The 17245-nt window shown below is 40.4% G+C and overlaps 1 long non-coding RNA gene across 1 annotated transcript; it reads right to left on the bottom strand.

The window, feature by feature from the left end:
* Positions 1-4378: 4378 nt before the first annotated feature.
* Positions 4379-15781, bottom strand: LOC106613529 (ALK and LTK ligand 1). The gene is made up of 6 exons (XR_001330506.3): positions 15643-15781; positions 14642-14926; positions 11311-11364; positions 8577-8657; positions 6535-6608; positions 4379-4902 (listed from the first exon to the last, which is right to left on the bottom strand). It is a non-coding gene; the product is annotated as an ALK and LTK ligand 1 (long non-coding RNA).
* Between the last annotated feature and the right edge of the window lie 1464 nt (positions 15782-17245).

Here is a 17245-nt window from a genome sequence, read left to right on the forward strand (position 1 = left end):
TCACAAATAGAATCAGAAAGACTTTGAGGCAGCATCATAAACCTATTGGGCCTTGTTGTTCTCCTCTGTGCCTGTGTCCCAAATGGCACCCTATTCCTTATATAGTGCATTACTTTTGACCACGGCCCATAAGGGCTCTGGTCAAAAGTAGTGCTCCATGTAGGGAAAAGGGCATAATTTGGGATGCTGCCACTGTCTCTCAGCTGACTGCTGCTTCTGGCTCTTCAGATGTATGGGAAATGACCTGGCTTTGGCTCTATTTATCTCAGTGCCTCTTAGAAGAGGCGCTGGGGCATTCGGTAGGGTTGTGTGTAATTGTGTTAGGGCCCTCCCACACTCCATCCCCAGTGCATCTTCTGTCTCTTTCCTTAATCTGCACTGTTTGTCTCCAGATGTGATATCCTCCTCATATAAGGATCCAGTGTCTCTGCCCACCCACCCGCTGAGAAAGGGATCCCCCACCTTACCCCCGTGAGGACGGACCCCTTATTTATAGCACCCTAATCCTTTTATAGTGTTGGAAAAAACACTGGACCACTCCTGTGTTAATTGTCCCGGGTAATCATGATACAGTGATGATGAGCCATATAAAAATCATTATGATCGATTGTGCCATTTATGATAAAAAAAACTATATATAAAGAGCTCTGATGATAAATCGTGTGGAAGCATAATTTCCGTAGTTTGGTTTTTGTCTCCTTCTTTCCAACGAGTGTGTATTGATGGTGTGTTTTGTGATGGGGGTGTGATTTGTGAAAAGGCAGTGGTATGACGGAGGCTTATGAGCCCTCAGGACCAATGAAAATGACATCCATTTTATATGGACTTGTAAATATTGTACGATCCACGCTTCTAGAGAACAGGAAATGTGTCTGTATGAAATGTAGTCCTAAAAGCATTGCTACATTCAGATCTAAGTTGCAGTGGTTGCATTGTTCTCCACTTTCAAAGCTGTAGAAGTGGAGGCCAGCTTTCAGAGTGCGGTGTAACGCAGTCAGGAAACGTGAGCTATATCGCAAGGTGATGTATAACACATTCATTGTTGTGAAACTACGATGAAGTGGTAGAACAGCTTCTTTTCACGTCTGTCATTGATGGAGAGGTTTGATATCTCTTTATCTAATAGTGAAAAAGGGGAGATTGCTCATAAGAGAGCCTCGTGATTAGTCTTGGTTAAGATGGGATTTCTCCAGCTGATGTTCCAAATCATTATAAACAGTCTATAGCGACATGCTGGCGTGAGAACTGTAGTGTTGTAATCTTTGGCCAAGTAAATGTTTGTTTAATCCTATCAGTCCTGAGATTCCAGCAAAAATTGGCTTTTCATTTATCTGACAATTTATCTGCATGTCTACTCCTTATATTTAGTGTATTTTACCATTTTCATTTCAGGACAACCAGGGCTACAAGTAGAACACAAAACAATTTGACATAAACAGTTGCATTTGTGAGTTTTATTGACAAACGTCAATAATAAAATGAGGTCGGCCAGAGCAAAAAACGGAAACAAATTAAGTTATATGAATGCTGTAAGTAGAGAAATGATTTCCTCACTGAGAAATGAAAATCCAACTGTGTGGAATTTGGAGTTTGTGACAGCAAATATGTGAGCTTATTACAGTACAATAGACAGTATGTCTTTGGATTTCCTATGATCTTCTATGTAGAAGAACCCCTTACCTTCTAATGACTTGTGTAGCTTGTGAGCGTCATAGAGCCGAACATGTTACATGTGTGTGTTCGTTCTCAGCTTTTCATAGATAGCTTTTAATACACTACATGACCAAAAGTATGTGGACACCTGCTAGTCGAACATCTCATTCCAAAATCATGGGCATTAATATGGAGTTGGTCCCCCCTTTTCTGCTATATCAGCCTCCACTCTTCTAGGAAGGCTTTCCACTAGATGTTGGAACATTGCTGCGGGGACTTGCTTCCATTCAGCCACGAGCAGTAGTGAGTTCGGGCACTGATGTTGGGTGATTAGGCCTAGCTCGCAGTCAGCGATCCAATTCATTCCAAAGGTGTTCGATGGGGTTGAGGTCAGGGCTCTGTGCAGGCAAGTCAAGTTCTTCCACACCGATCTCGACAAACAATTTCTGCACGGACCTCGCTTTGTGCATGGGGACATTGTCATGCTGAAACAGGAAAAGGCCTTCCTCAAACTTTTGCCACAAAGTTGGAAGCACAGAATCATCTAGAATGTAATTGTATGCTGTAGCGTTAAGTATTCCCTTCATTGGAACTAAGGGGCCTAGCCCGAACCATGAAAAACAGCCCGAGACCATTATTCCTCCTCCACCAAACTTTACAGTTGGCACTATACATTGGGGCAGGTGCCGTTCTCCTGGCATCCACCAAACCCGGAATCGTCCGTCGGACTGCCAGATGGTGAAGAGTGATTCATCACTTCAGAGAATGCGTTTCCACTGCTCCAGAGTCCAATGGCGGCAAGCTTTACACCACTCCAGCCGACGCTTGGCATTGCCCATGGTGATCTTAGGCTTGTGTGCGGCTGCTCAGCCATGGAAACCCATTTCATGAAGCTCCCGACAAACTGTTATTGTGCTGACGTTGCTTCCAGAGGCAGTTTGGAGTATTGCAAACGAGGACACACAATTTTTACATGCTACGCACTTCAGCACTCGGCGGTCCTGTTCTGTGAGCTTGTGTGGCGTACCACTTGGCGGCTGAGCCGTTGTTGCTCTTAGACGTTTCCACTTCACAATAACAACACTTACAGTTGACCGGGGTAGGTCTAGCAAGGCAGAAATTTGACAAACTGAACTGACTTGTTGGAAAGGTGGCATTCGGACTCTACAGATGTTTTTGTATAAAAGACCCTGGGCCCCTTCGGGATCATCTCACAAACACCTCTCTAGCTCATCCCGCGTTAATCACACAGACTAATGGTTGGTCTGTAGCACAAACACACAATGTTTAAAAGTCCAAAAGGCGCCAGTGTTACAGTGGGACTCATTGGGTTAAGATGAAGTTATTCCAGTCCTCCTTATGTGTGAGTGGTTCAATTTGTTTGTTTTTATCACTCTCCAAAATAAAAACAATGGACGATCAACTATTCCCCAGGCGTGTCTGAACGAGACGATAGGAGACGATAGCAATAGGAATATATAAAAAAGTAATCATACTGTTTATTTTGTAAGGACGTTTCTGTTATAGATGCTATAAATATGTTTTAATTTCTCAGCAATATCAGACAAACTTGGTTTTGGGGTGTAATGTCCCTTTCATTTCTAAATGTATTTATATTCAAAATTCTAATGACAACAAGTCTCAGCTTGTTTTTTCTTCAATTGCTAAAGTCTCTAGCTATTCCTTTTATTTGTTGTTGTTTGTCATTCTTGTGCAAGAGTCTTAAATGACAATACCAACATTTAGGACCTTTACAGAGGCCACATCCTGAATAACTCCAGAAAATAAACACTAATGTTCTTTCTAATGTTCTTGTAATGTCTAAGCAGGAAACTGCAAGAGCATGTTATACCAGCGATCAAGTCATTGTCCACAATGCACCAAAAGGGAGGGGTGTTGCATCTTTCTACGATAACTGAACTTATGGATTGCTGAGCCATAATAATATAACGTTTTTTTTTGTTCACCGAATCTCACTTGTCAAGTTATTCTAACTACCAGACATATCACTGGAGGTTTAATACCAGGTGCATGCAGGCCAATGTGAAAGGCACGCTCAAATAAAGGTCAGATGCATCCTGGCCCAAAGACCAAGTAAACAATTCTGTCAAGCCCTAAAATTTTAAACAGAACAGGATCAAAAAGGAGACTGTTCCTGTCCATTTGGTTTTGTCGAGTTTGAATTGCTTCACTTTCTGTTGTCCAATAGTCCAAGATTGGAATGCGTTTGGGTTCTCAAGGGACAAACTAAGTTTGCCAGAGATTTTGAAACCAAGTCAGCTACAGATTGGGAAATTCAATATAGCCTTTGCTAAGACATTGAGGAAAGGATTTTGCATGCATTCTTTTTCCTAAAACTTGTGTTGTTTTCGAAATTGTAGGGGTTATGAGGTGCAGACAGAATTGAAATAACCCTCTGAACAATTGCTTTTCTTAATCCTCATGGTCTTCCCAACAGCATACTCTTGAGTGAAATATAGTTGTGTGTGCCACATGCTGATGTTTGGATTATGGTGTATCATCCTATTGGTAGACATTTCCTTTGTCGTGCACTACTTTTGACCAGGGCCCATGGGATTCTGGTCAAAAGTAGTAGACTATATAGGGAATAGGATGTAATTTTGGATACAGTACTGCTTGCAGCTTCACTATTGAGTGTCCTAACAGCAGAAACCTCAGAAATGTTTCCCTCAATATGCTCTTCTATAATAATTGCGAATATGCTGTGCTTGAATATTTTTTATTGTTCAGTACTGCAGTGCATTATTACCATCGTCATCATTCAATATGTTTTCATTGGGTGAAATCATTCAAGTGCCAAATTAAATGCAATGTAGACAATGACAGTGAAAGACATATCTAAACGACCATGGTAGGACCGTCTCAAAATGTAATATTGACAAAGCAAATAATATTTAGTGAGATGAGTTCACACACACTTCATCAGATGAGAACTTTAAAAAAAAAAATTGAATATTTCAGAATTATTGTGAATAATTATATACATTTCAATAAATAGGTGTATTCAATATTAAATTAAGGTTTTCTTAAAAATACATGATACATGAAAATAAAATGCTAATCTATTTCATAAAACCAATAAAGTCTGTCAGCATTTTCATATACATACAGTATCAACAACAAAAATAAAAATACTATAAACAATTACAATACTATGTTCTTAATGTGACTGCTGCAAATTGAAGGCACTTCCTTGGCAAAACTTAGATCCCTCTCAATATTTTGAACCTGAAACACACAGCAAAATCAAATTACAAACATTTCCATATTTTTCTAATGTAATTTTAAATTCTTTACATTCTCAGTTTATATAATAGGCAACAGGATCTCCCATCTAGCAGAAAGTCACAATCTGTGTCCTGTGACATTCTGGTCCTATGAGTGATGTCATTGATAAAAATATATATACTATATAAATAGTATTTTTTTTTTTTTAAATGAGGTAGAATATGAAGGGTTTGAGCTGCCCTTCCGTATTTCCTTATTAGGGACTAAATGTTAAAGGGCACTTCATGACTTATTTCCTAAAGAGCTGGATGAATCAATCGATGATTCACCTAATAAATCCCTTAATGACACCCCAGTGGCAGTAGAACTCTCATTACGGTTCTGACTAGAACACATTCTCCAAGTAAAAAAATATAATGACTGGAGAGACTGAAAAACTGCTAATGTGCCAGCCCCCTCAATTTTCCAATCAAATGAATTCCAATGACACTCCAACTAAAGTGATGCTTGTAATGGGTGCTTCATTATGTTAGACCATCTAAAGGCCCTTAACTTCCATCAACTGACATGGAGTCAGTTCTAAGTGAGCCTGGACACAAATGTAGGCCACAGATATCATCATCCCTGCTGTCGTCAGCCTCGTCAGGTGGAGGCAATAGACAAGTGTAACAAAGGGTTATCAACTTAACAACAATGACGATCTAGCAAATTAGCTGGACCAAGACAATCAGATCCTTCCTTTTTCATTGTCTGGCCAAGTGGTGAGTAGCTTACATTGTGTGACTGACAGCTTGTTAACACACTTGGTCGCTCTTCAAAATGATCCTATTTTTACGGTTGAACTTTTTTCATATAGGACAATGCTCATTGTACATATGCAGGCCCTAACTTATCGCTCACATGTAACTTTGTCATGGAAATTATTTCAGCTCGACAAATACTTCATCTCATCTTTTCGTTTTCCAAAATAATAAGCCAGACTATAACAAATCAAGCATAAATGTATTTTGCCGAACGTATATTACATTAGGACCTGCTCTTCGATGGAATACAGTTGGAATGACAAAAGGGCCTTATAGCATTATCTTTAAGAACATATGAATGTAAGACAGAAACTCTGGGAACACATGGAGCTGATTATGCGAACATGATTTATTTTCAAGCCTTACAGATCACTTGCAGATGTTACAGACACAAATTAGAATAACGTTGACACACCAAAAACATCAGCTCTCTCTTCCTGTGATTAGTATCACAAATAATAACTATACTCTGGTGAAGCTGTACAGCATGTGAATCTCCATCCACACTATACATGTATTTTCAATACATAGCACCTTTTCTTTGTGTGTATCTAGAACCTAAAAGGGTTCTTCTTCTAAGTGGACAGCCACAGAACCCTTTTGGAACCCTTTTTAGTTACGAGGAAAATATTACAGGATTGCTCCTTGTCAATCTTTACAGTTAAATATTCACAATATAAATAAGATATTGTCAATAATTTAGATGCATCTTTACTTCTCAAGCAAGGAGTCATACAATGCTAGACCAAGTAAACTAATCAACATAAAGCCTAAATATGCAAATCTAACCCCTGTGACAGTTTAACGCCTAAAAAGAAAGTATACTCACATGCAAAGTCTACAATTGTGTGCAGAGTGGACTCATTGCTAGCCGTGTTAGCAATCTTGCACATCTTTTGTAGTCTGTAAAATGATAAAGAAAACAGTTAATCACTTTAAAAAATAAAAATAATACAAATACTGAGCTATATTGTATGCTCATAGAAATTGGGAAATTAAATGATTTTATACTAATACAATTGCTCAGAGAAATATTTATATTTTTTATAATTAATTAGAAAAAATCTCTAAGGGGGTAAAAATTATTGCCACCTGTTTTCAGTACTCCAGCACTCTATCCTCGCAAGGATAACGACACTGAACCGTAAAAAAAAAAAAAAAATGAATTGGAGAAGACATTGGGAGGGATCTTAGACCATTCCTCCATACAGAATATTTCAAGATCCTTGATATCCTTCATCTGCTGTTATGGACTGCCCTCTTCAATTCAAACCACAAGTTTTCAATGGGTTTCAAATCCAGAGACTTTAATTAATTCATTTTATTTAACCTTTATTTAACTAGGCAAGTCAGTTAAGAACAAATTCTTATTTACAATGACGGCCTACCCCAGCCAAACCCTAACGACGCTGGGCCAATTGTGCGCCGCCCTACGGGACTCCCAATCATGGCCGGTTGTGCTACAGCCTGGAATCAAACCAGGGTCTACTGAGATGGCCATTGCAAAATGTTGATTTAGTTGTCAATTAACCATTTCTTTGTGGATTTTGACAAGTGCTTGGGGTTACTGTCTTGCGAGAAGATCCACTTGCGGACAAGTGTCAACCTGCTGGCAGAGGCAACCAGGTTTTTGGCTAAAATGTCCTGGTACTTGGTAAAGTTCATAATGCTGTTGAACTTAAAAAGGGTCACAGGACCAGTGGAAGCAAAATAGCCCCATATCATCAAAGATGCACCACTACTTTTTACCATAGGTATGACGTACTTTTCTGCATATGCTTCCTTTTTTCGTCGCCAAACCCACCACTGGTGTGCGTGGCCAGAGAGCCATATTTTCATGTAATTTGACCATAGCACCGCCTGGAGTTCAGAGAGTAGAAGTGTGCGCCAACGTTGCGGTGGGGTCGGGATTTCAATCCCAGCATACACAGTAGTGTGCCAGAGGTGGCAGCATTAACCACTAGACCAGCCTATGCGACAATACTTTTTATCTTTATTTGAATATAATGTGTTTTTACAGCTGTTCGGAATATATGCAACAACAAAAACATGCCATTTTAAATCAGAAGGACATTAAAGTCTCGCCAGTCAACGTTTTAAAATCATCCAAGAGAGAGTATTTCACAATTTCTCCCTCCCTGGCCTGAGCACCACCCTGGAGGCCAGGGGAATAGGCGGGCTAAAGAGAGAGGGCCTTCTATGATACATTTGTCTTTTTTCAATAGGAAAGAGGTTTTTGGTGAACAAAGCCAACACACTGTAACGTACGACCAGTGTTTCACTAAACTGAGTTTCAGTAGTCTACGAGGCTGTTGTGGTTGTGTTTCGCTTTATTGACAAAACGAAAAAGAGAGCAAAACTCCATGCTCTAATTCACTGGTCCACAATGGTGGCAGGGCTGCTGCTCAGACAGTTCAGGCAGCCATCTGAGAAACTAACATACAATCTGGGAACATACTGAGGTCATTCACTACTTACTGTGCAATAAAACTACAATGACAACATGATTGTTCAGTAGATCCGCTAAATTAATATTTACATAATGGCACATGCTGTGGAACACCGACATGTTATAGGCTTTGATTCAAGTGTCCACTTATTGCTTCTATTGAAAGACAAGTGAATCTATTGTTAAGTTGGTGTAAAAAAACGGTGAATATGAGGTCACCGAAGAGAGTTTGGCTAACGTTAGAGCAAGACAATTCATTCATAATGAGTATTTGGGTTCTAGCTCAAACAGATCTGGGACCAGGCTACAATAAAGTGTCGTAAGGCAGCCAGAAACATGGTGTATATGACTATCAGAAACCAACGTTACTGATCACAAATATAGATACACACAGTATTATGATATTCAAAATGAATACATACATGCCGGTTTTGAACAATCCCTTGTGTTGTGATAGAGTCTATGAAAATGTGTTCTACATTCCGATGAGAACTTGACTGGTCCTGCTTAAAAAGAAAGGTTCTTATCAGGAAACAAACAAAACAAATGAATGTGTTCCATTTCATTTCCTCATTTTTTGTATATTTTAATAACAGAACTGAAGATCTAATTTTCCATTAGCAACAACATCAAAAGAGCAACAATATTTTTGGACAAGCATGCAAAGCATTATCTAGCAGTCAAGATGTCCTTTCACTAAGGCAGAGCTCCAACTATGCTAATAACAAACGACGCTCTCTATCACTAACTACATTGATATGCATATTTACTGATTTAGGGGTATGCCAATTCGTTGTTTATGACTTATTTATGATGCACTGTCCATATAAAAGAAACGTCCTCTCACTGTCAACTGCGTTTATTTTCAGCAAACTTAACATGTGTAAATATTTGTATGAACATAACAATATTCAACAACTGAGACATAAACTGAACAAGTTCCACAGACATGTGACTAACAGAAATGGAATAATGTGTCTCTGAACAAAGGGGGGGGGGTCAAAATCAAAAGTAACAGTCAGTATCTGGTGTGGCCACCAGCTGCATTAAGTACTACAGTGCATCTCCTCTTCATGGACTGCACCAGATTTGCCAGTTCTTGCTGTGAGATGTTACCCCACTCTTCCACCAAGGCACCTGCAAGTTCCCGGACATTTCTGGGGGGAATGTCCCTAGCCCTCACCCTCCGATCCAACAGGTCCCAGACGTGCTCAATGGGATTGAGATCCGGGCTCTTCGCTGGCCATGGCAGAACACTGATATTCCTGTCTTGCAGGAAATCACGCACAGAACGAGCAGTATGGCTGGTGGCATTGTCATGCTGGAGGGTCATGTCAGGATGAGCCTGCAGGAAGGGTACCACATGAGGGAGGAGGATGTCTGCCCTGTAACGCACAGCGTTGAGATTGCCTGCAATGACAACAAGCTCAGTCCGATGATGCAGTGACACACCACCCCAGACCATGACGGACCCTCCACATCCAAATCGATCCAGCACCAGAGATCCGGGGCCGGGTGTAACGTTCATTCCTTCGACGATAAACGCGAATCCGACCATCACCCCTGGTGATACAAAACCGCGACTTGTAGGTGAAGAGCACTTTTTGCCAGTCCTGTCTGGTCCAGCGACGGTGGGTTTGTGCCCATAGGCGACGTTGTTGCTGGTAATGTCTGGTGAGGACCTGCCTTACAACAGGACTACAATCCCTCAGTCCAGCCTCTCTCAGTCTATTGCGGACTGTCTGAGCACTGATGGAGGGATTGTGCATTCCTGGTGTAACTCAGGCAGTTGTTGTTGCCATCCTGTACCTGTCCCGTAGGTGTGATGTTCGGATGTGCCGATCCTGTGCAGGTGTTGTTACACATGGTCTGCAACTGCGAGGACGATCAGCTGTCCGTCCTGCCTCCCTGTAGCGCTGTCTTAGGCGTCTCACAGTACGGACATTGCAATTTATTACCCTGGCCACATCTGCAGTCCTCATGCCTCCTTGCAGCATGCCTAAGGCACATTCACGCAGATGAGCAGGGACCCTGGGCATCTTTCTTTTGGTGTTTTTCAGAGTCAGTAGAAAGGCCTCTTTAGTGTCCTATGTTTTCATAACTGTGACCTTATTTGCCTACCGTCTGTCAGCTGTTAGTGTCTTAACGACCGTTCCACAGGTGCATGTTCATTAATTGTTTATGGTTCATTGAACAAGCATGGGAAACAGTGTTTAAACACTTTACAATGAAGATCTGTGAAGTTATTTGGATTTTTACGAATTATCTTTGAAAGACGGTCCTGAAAAAGGGCCGTTTCTTTTTTTGCTGAGTTTAGTTAGGCTGATTATATATTTCACTTGTGTTTTAAATTGTATGACATCAAATTTTATATATGTTTCTGCATATATACCAAGATGTTCAAATAAACCTAAACCTAGCTCTGCTCAGACTCAAGAATCATTGCTCTACTGGTCCATGACATCACAAAAGGACTCAGACAGTAGACTTAATGATCACTCCTACTTCTGGGCCTTTAGCGAGCCTCCGGATAACAGATTTTCACACCAATTACTGAAGTCTGTTTTGAGGTCCTGCGACAAATAATCCGCTTAACATTACGTTGCCTTCAACTTTACTCTGGCTGTTTCTGTCAGAGTAATGTGCTCACTTCTCTCCCCTATGGCCATCAGAAATTCATATAATGGCAACCTTCTCCAGCAAATCTGTGAGGCCCATCCCGGGCAATAACATAGTTATAGGGATAACATTGAATTAGGGTCTCTGACATCATGATTGGACTTTGGAAAGCTACTTGATTAGGCATTAAAGAGGCAGGACTCAGAAATGAGGGGTAATGTGGATTCAGCTCACAGAGCTGAGAGTCTTCCCCTGCCAAACTAAATAGCTCTACATGGATTTATAATATTTGTAGCTGATATAATGTGTGCAGGGCTGTATGTATCAAGGGTCTCAGAGTAGAAGTGCTGATTTAGGATCAGTTTTGCCTCTTAGATCACAATGAATAACAGTACATGGACAGAGGGGACCTGATCCTAGACTCCTACTCTAAGAGGCTTGATACATATGGCCACAGATGTAAGGTGAGATTGATCCAGAAACAAATGCTAAAGATTGAATGTTGACTGAACATTTTTTCGATATCAGTTTTCTTACCTGTGAAATGCTTTATGAACTTGTCTTTCAGGTTTACATCTCTTGGGACAATATCTACAAAAAAAGAAGAAAAAAAAGCTTCCAATCTGTGAAACCTCTTAGCATTAAAATGAAAATCCACTCAAACACATTTAAAAAAAATAATAATTCCCCCATTAGTCCACTGTTGATACAGTCCCAAAATGTTTTGCATGTCAGCAGTAAAGTTTTCAAGATACTGGACTTTCAAGAAGCAAAGTGTCACCGGACACATGATGATGCATTTTTTTTTTTTTTTACCACACTGCTCCTGTCTTCCATTTCATCAACAAAACTAAAACAATAACAAAGGCGCCGACGGGGGGGGGGGGGGGGGGGGGGAATAGTAGCGCTGTTTCCACCTATACGGATTTCAGCTTTAAGATAACCCTTTAGCAATAGGTAAATGTTTAAATATTACAACATTTAAAGTAAGGCAATGTAAATACGAACAAAGACCCATCACACCTGTGCTTATATTATGAAGTAATAGGCCTATACATGTTCTAGCTTGGAAGAGAGCTGATGGAATAAAACAACTATGAGTTCTTAAGTATTTTTATTTGATTTTTATATACACTGAGTATACCAAACATTAATTCGTCAGGGCATGGACTCTACAAGGTGTCAAAAGCATTCCACAGGGATGCTGGCCCATGTTGACTCCAATGCTCCAATGTGTCAAGTTGGCTGGATGTCCTTTGGGTAGTGGACCATCGTTGATACACACAGGAAACTGTTGAGTGTGAAAAACCCAGCAGCGGTGCAGTTCTTGATACAAACCGGTGCTCCTGGCACCTACTACCATACTCCGTTCAAAGGCACTTTTTTCTTGCCCAGTCACCCTCTGAATGGCACACATACACAATCCATGTCTCAAGGCTTAGAAATCCTTCTTTAACCTGTCTCAGTACAGTACAGTAGAGCACAGAACAGTAAAGAAAAGTAGAGTATAGGTCAGTACAATACAGTACTGTACAGTAGAGTTTAGTACAGCACAGTACGGTAGAGGACACTATAGTAGAGTACAGTATAATTTACTGTATTGTACTGTACTGTCCACTGTTGTCCCCTTCTGTACTTTACTGTACTGAAATGAACAATTCTCTACTCTGCTATACTGAACTCTACTGTGCTGTGCTATGCTATGTTCAGTGGAAATGGTTAGAAGTAGTCCTTGTGCATAGATGGTTTATTTAACTTTGCAAGCAATGGTTTTTGTTTGGCGTGCATTTTAAAGTGAAAATTGGAGCCTCAGCGTCATTCTGTTACCGTGCAATTGCCCATATACAGATTTCCCCACAACTGAGGACAAGCCAACAGGCTTGGAGGCTCATTGCACACATTCTGTAGCTCAGCCAAGCCCATCCTCTCTCCAAACATGCAAAGCACACAGGTGTCAGATGCATTCAGGCTAACAGTGCAAGGAGATTATAGCCCGGCAGTTCTAATGCTTATCAATGTCATAAGAATAATTCCGTGCAGCTAGTTGCTGTGCTAATTTTACCAGACTGGACTGAGGAATGAACAGTACTCTCTGATGCAGAAATCGCAGAAGATGATCGGTTCAATTACAAACCACTACAGTAAGCTTAGGCAATGCGTTTGAAGTCCAGACATACCACTGGCCACTATGGAAAACAACAACTCATCTCTCCAATATAAAAAGATGAACAGGCTATGGGTCTTACGTAAAGGGGAATAAGGGTCCTGAAACCTTAAACCTGGCTCCAATCCAGATCAGATGTGAGTTGTGTAAGTGTTCAAATGGCAGGTAAATGCTAACACTAACCGGTAGGACATCAAATGCATTGCCTAAGTCCAATAATATTGTCTTGGCTGCTGGAGATGTCTGGATTACCTGATGGTCAGAAAAGAGAGATACCTAGTACACCTTGGCAAAGAGAATGGAAACTGTGTGCAGGAGGTATTTCTCTTTCCTTCCTTGCGTGCAAAACATGGACAATTTAGTGTGACTGGGGGTCTTAAGGAATGGCGCACGCACCACTTGCTAATGTGCAGCCTTTTGACTTCCTCAAAAGGTACTTTCCGTCTGGCCAGCAGCCTGTGTAGTTCTCTTGCCTGTTACACAGTTGGTCTGTGACACTGCTTTGACAACATTGGGGGGGGATGTCCCAATAAAGCCTTTGACTAACCCTTGATGGAACATTTGACCGGAATATTAATGCAGCATTTCTAAAACCTATCTTTTGGATGGTAACATAGACAGTCTGAGGGAATGTGTAGCATTGCTCACACAATTGCACAGATTAGTATTAAGGAATTACTAGTATGGCTCAGTTTCAGTTAGCATATGCTATTTTGTAATATTTTAAAGGCACTGTAACACCATCCTTACTCTCACAATGACTTCAAAGATATATCAAAGCCATGCACATTTCTTTCAAAGGCAATGAGTAATGCTTTTACCAGTCACAGAATTTGACAAATTGAATAAATTGACTCTAAATTATGAAAGACTTCCCGTTCAGTACTTCTGACCACGTTCCAAAAGCCCAACACAAATCACATGGATTCTATTGTTTTACTTGAGCAAAAAGGCTTTCATATTAACATAGTCTTTCGATCTTACACGTGAAATGAAGTCAGTGAATGTGGTAAAGAATGGCTGCGCGTTCACAGCTGACTAAACTGTGTGCCACGTGAGTGTCCTGGTCTCACGTCACCTGTGATGCGCTCCTGTGACGCTCACCATTGGCTGTCCAAGAAGCTGGCGGAGGCGGATCATTCATGGTTTGAGATTCCGCAATGTGTCCTGAACTGAATGAATCATTCACAAGTTTAGTATGCTAATGAGCCTCCTCCCTGGGAAACTTGGTTGGTGATGCCATTGATAATCTTTCGTTATGATGCGGTGATACGATACCTCACTAGCCAAGTGTGAGGGTGGATTGTGACTCTTTCAGGGTGCCAATAGGGAACTGGAATATAGATCCACAATTCATACACTATCACATCAGAGACAGAAATACAGATAACTCCCCTAATTAATTGTATTGTAGAGTCTGTTGAATCAATTGCTGATATTGTCACATCCCCAAATAGTAAAGCATACTAGCATCGATTGCATTTGTAAAAAACGTATTGTTTGTAAAATAGTCATAATTTATTGACAGCTCTCACCTCTTCAAATCATAAAGTGTGACATTCCCTACATGGAAATGGACAAATAATCATGAACAAAAGGCAGCAGTAGCAGACATATTGATACAGACCAGAGGCAGCTGTCACACCCCAGTGAAATAGGGATTACAGTTTCATCATGGCCTAAAAATAAATCTTATCAGCTTACCTATGGGTCTACTGTTATCCAGCCTAGGAACATATAAAGGCTTTTCTCGAGAGGAGAACTTCATCTCTTGGGCTGCAGGGAAGAGGCCACTGTTATAGCGCCTGGAGACTGAAGGCTTGTCCCCCGATTGGCAGTCTCCGATAACCTGTAAAATAAGGTCCAGCAGGGTCCTTCCTTCTTTCTGCTTCACTTCCTTGCTGTCCATGCACTGGCTCGAGGTGATCAGCATAAGGATTATACTCAAAAGTATGTGCCATTTCCTTTCTGCCTGCATGGCTTTTCTGACTGGGTAAACAAGCAAACACAAATCAAGTTAGATACAGTGCTGGAGAGAAACAAATGGTGTCCAATCACAAGGTGTGAGTAAGTGCAAAGTGGCTGCATACTTCTATCACCCCCAAAAGATGGGTAAAACATTAATAGTGGTGGAAACAGTGAGAAGTAGTCTATTAAATGAAGCATACAAGTGAACATATACTCTGAATGACATTAAACACGGTAATAAATGCAGCCATGAGTAAAATATTTTTTACTTCGAATAATCCCATTTAGAGGGAATACAAATTTTGCCAACAAAACAATTGCAAATTCCTCAACAAGGTGTTTGTCATACTACTATACAAAGCCACAGTAATGCTGATATATTTATCTAATATAATAAAACAATAAAACAAGTTGTGTCGTCTTCAAGTTCAAACAGGTGTGATAACATTTGCTTTGGGGCAATTCCATGATAATGGAATTATGCTAAAACTCAAGATTTTTCACTTTAGAATGTATACCAAACAAAAAAACATTGATTTCAAAGTTTAGCAAAACATACAACACTCTTGGCATACATTTTAAAGTGAAAAATCTGAGTCTCTGCGTAATTCCATTGCCCTTTGATGAATAGTAACTGTCAAGTGATGATGACAGTAGGCTACTTCTACAAAGCGAAAATAATAACATGGACATAGAAATCAATCTCAAACTTACTTGGATAACAAAGCCAAACTTACTTTAAGTTATTAAAGGATCCTTATGTCCTGAAAAGTGGACACGAGTTGTCTGTATCAAATCTCTCTAGGCGTTGTCGGTTGTGTAGCTTATTGAGCGAAGATTCCGTTGTCTGCAGCGGGTCTTGAAATCATACGTCCCGTTTTATACGTTCAGCGAGCTTCTAATACAATCGATTTCGAGTGGGTGGTAGGCAACTGTTGATATCTTTGGTTTAATTTATTCCATGGTGGTCGCTACCTTAGGCATGCGCCCCTCCTTTACGTCCAAAACCATCACTGAAAGTGGGCTAAGAACACCACTTCACTTCTTATTCCTGCTTAGGAAAAACAATGTTGCAATGTCAAGTTTGGATAGGAAGGATTAATGCTGAGATTTCCATTGGGGAAAATGTTATCCAAAGCGCGCAACGGCGGGTGAAATAAGTTTCCAAAATTGCAAGACCTGTTCAAGGCAGAGTTGTTTAGTGGCATATGGGTTTGATCCTGACCTATGTCGGCTAATTGTAGTGTCTTTGTTTTTGTTCATGGATGTCCAAGTCTTGTGACCGCCTAAGCGCAGCAGAGAATGCGCTTTCAAGAACAGCCCTCGGTCTGTTTCGAGCACTTGAGTTCAAAATCTCATTTTTTCTTCTTCTCGTATGGACTGTTTTTAAAGTAAGAAAATCAGGTGGTTTGGTTGTCTTGGACAATTAAGAGACAGTGTTGATACAGGCCACCTATTTTTATGAATTTGTTACAGCATAGGCCCAAATGGAGTAATTATGACGGCTCGAACATTTATTGAGTGATTTTGTACACATGCGTGTCATGATATGCTGTCAGGAAAATGTAAACTATGCGATAGCCTAATATTTATGTTCTCCCTCGGTGTTATGATAGTGCCATATTTGATAGTGCCATACCTTCATCTCTCATGTATGGCCTTGCATTGATCCAATGTATAGGCTTATGAGTCACAATTGTGACTGGGTGTAAATTACATTGCAATGGAAAGCAATCCATAATAATAGGAATATATAGGCTATATCTATGAATCATGCATCAGCACTGGGCATCAGTTGAAAAATGGCATACAGACATCAAAATGCAAAATGTCTTTCACATCATATCCATTCAAATCTGATCCTCTCAAAATATCATGCACTACTAGGGCCATTATGCGGATCATGATGCTGATGATGAGCTCAGCTTCATATTCTCTCCTCAAAATATGTAGCCCTCATAACAATAGAGACAAACTGCATTGTCATTTTATAACGCAGCACAGTAACAAAACACCTACTTCAAAACATGTTTCATTCCAGGTTTTTATATTGCATAGCCTTAAAGCCTAATAAAACATTCAAAAAATGAAATATTTTAAGTTAAAAGAATGTTGCATATCATTAGAGTCTTTAAAATCTCACATGGCTTTCAGAGAAAGAATGTCATCTGGTGGCCTGATAATTACGTTGCAGCCCTCGAGGCTCAGCCTGGCTCAGTCAGTAGCCAGCTAGGGCTAGGCTACACTCTCAAATGGGGCCTGAAAATGGTGAAACCCCCCCCCCCCCCCAAAATAGACTATATATTTTAAATATCTTTTGGATAATGTAGTATAGGCTAC

The sequence above is a fragment of the Salmo salar genome, chromosome 10, assembly GCF_965601325.2.
Source record: "Salmo salar chromosome 10, fSalSal1, whole genome shotgun sequence".
Classification (NCBI taxonomy): Eukaryota; Metazoa; Chordata; class Actinopteri; order Salmoniformes; family Salmonidae; genus Salmo; species Salmo salar.